Source organism: Talpa occidentalis, unplaced genomic scaffold, assembly GCF_014898055.3.
Source record: "Talpa occidentalis isolate TD23 unplaced genomic scaffold, MPIMG_talOcc4v2.1 talOcc4.10, whole genome shotgun sequence".
NCBI lineage: Eukaryota > Metazoa > Chordata > Mammalia > Eulipotyphla > Talpidae > Talpa > Talpa occidentalis.
In genome coordinates, this window is record NW_023600993.1 from 20,497,349 (window position 1) to 20,500,124 (window position 2,776).

Here is a 2,776-nt window from a genome sequence, read left to right on the forward strand (position 1 = left end):
GAAATAAAGAGAGACATTTCATAATAATAAAAAGACTAATACATCAAGAAAATATATATTGTGGCCTCCCGGGCGCAGCGGTTGAGCGCTGGGTTGTGAAGCTGCCCGTAGCCTCTGCGGCGCCGGTTCGATCCCCGGCTGCTCCCAGCCACCGGGGGAGGGTCCCACATGGCGCGCAGACCTCTCTGCCGCCCGCTGCTCCCCTCAGCAGTGTACTTCGGCCCTTCTGCCTGCTCTGCTCCCCACTCTGGCTCTGGTGAATTCTCTCACCCTCCCGCACTTCTGACTGTGCCCAGTGCTTGTATAAATAAATAAATAAATCTTTAAAAAAAAAAAAAAAGAAAATATATATTGTAAAAAAAAGATATATTATAAAAATATATGCACCATTTTAATTTCCCATTGTTGCTATACCAGATTACCAAAAACTTAGTGGCCACAAAAATATACCATCTTACGGCTCTAGAAATCAGAAGTCCGAAATGAGCATTTGAGGACTAAAATCAAGGTGTCAGCAGCACTGTTCTTTTTGGAGACTCCAGGGGTGAATTCACGGCCTTGCCTTTTTGAGCTCCCAGGGGTCACTTGCATTCCCTTCCTCTATTTTCAGTGCACATGTTCCAACCCCTGCTCTGCCTGCACACTTCCTTCCCATTTCCTTTCCTCCACATTCCTTTCCTTATCAAGATGTTTAACTTAAATGTTTCTGCAAGTCCCTTTGCCATGTAAGGCAACATATTCACAGGTTGCAGGGATGAGAATGTGAATACCTTTAGGGGACATTATTCTACACAACGTATAGAACTATGAAGATCAAAAACAGATGTATTGAAAATTGAAAGAACTGGAGAGAACTAGACAATTTAACAGTAATAGAGACTTCAATACTCTACTTTCAGTAATGAATAGAAAAACGAGGCACAAGATGAACAAGGAAACAGAAAACTTAATATTATAAGCAAATTGGACCTAAATTATCTACAGAACACTCCATCCAGCAAATGCAGGATACATGTTCTTCTGAACAAGCATATGGAAGCTTTTCCAGGACAGGCCACATGTTAGGCCATAAAATTAATCTCAGAGAAGCTAAAAGAATTGAAACCATATAAAGTATACTCTCTTATCGCGATGGAGTCGTATTAGAAATCAGTAATGGGAAATTCACAAATATATGGAAATTATAGAACATACTCCTAAGTAACCAATGATTCAAAAAAATAATCACAGGGAAACTGGGAAAAACTTTAAGATGAATGAAAGCAAACCAAAACATAACAAAAGTTATGGAATACAGTGCTTAAAAGGAATTTTATAGCTGTAAATTTCTGTATTTCAAAAAAGAAAGATCTCAAATTGATAACCTACACTTCTGCCCTAAGAACCTAGAAAAAGAAGATCAAACTAAACACAAAGCAGCAGAAGAAAGGAAATGATAAATAGGAGAATAAGTAAAATAACAAATAGAAAAACAAGAGAAAATGAACAAAACAGGAAGTTAGTTCTTAGAAAACATCAACAAAATTTACAAACCTTTAGCTAGACTGCCCAAGAAAAAAGGAGAAAAAACTCACTTTTAATTATAAAGATCGGAATCAAAAGGGGGACCAACCACAGACCTTACAGAAATCAAAAGGATTATAAGGGAATTTTTATGTATACAAGAACCAGAGTACAGGCCAGAGGTGTGGGGGTGGGGGGGTGGTGAGAGGATTCACCAGAGACAGAATCAGGAATAAACAGGCAGATCGACTGAAATACACTGCTGAGGGGAGCAGCGGGCAAGTCAGGAGAGGTCTGCTGGGCATATGGGTTGCTCCCTAGCCAGCTGGGGATTGAACTCATGCTGCAGAGGCTGCGGATTGCTTCATAGTATGGTGCTCAACCCCTTGCGCCACCAGGGAAGTCAAAAGAATCTTTTTTTTTAAGATTTATTTTTATTTATTTATGCATACAAGAACTGGGGTGTAGGTCAGAGGTGCAGTGAGCAGGGGGAGTTCACCAGAGACAGATGGGGGAGCAGAACAGGCAGATCTTCTGAAATACACTGCTGAGGGGGCGCAGTGGACCAGACAGGAGATGTCTGCTGCACCATGTGGGTCACCTCCCTGGGCGGGGATCGAACTCTGTGCTGCAATGGTTGCCAAGAATTTCATAGTGCTGAGATTTAACCCCTTGTACCACCAGGGAGGCCCTATAAGGAAATCTTATGGCAACCATAGTTTAGATGAAATGGACCAATTCCTAGAAAAAGAAGAATTACCGAAACTAACTTAAAAAATACAAAACTGGGGCCTTCCCTGGTGGCGCAGGCGGTTGAGCACAGCTCTGTGAAGCTTTCCGCAGTCTCTGCAGCGCTGGTTTGATCCTGGCCAGCGGGTAAGGGTCCCACATGGCATGGCAGACCTATCCTGTCTCCCTCACTGCTCCGCTCAGCAGTGTATTTCGTCAGTCTGCCGGTTAAGTTCCCTGCTCTGTCTCTGGTGAATCCTCTCACCCTCCCGCGCATCTGGCCTGTACCCTGGTTCTTGTATAAATGAGTAACTAAATCTTTAAATAATAAAATTTTAAAAAAATAGAAAACTGGAACAGACATCTAACAGTTAAAAAACTTAATTTAGTAGCTCAAAAACTCCCTACCAAGGAAAGACCAGCCCCAAATGACCTCACTAGTTAATCCAACCAAACATTCAAAGAATTAACATGAATCCTGCCACATCCTGCTTCTCTATTTCCCTTCTGAGAAAACCACCTTAATCAATCTCTTTCAGGAGTG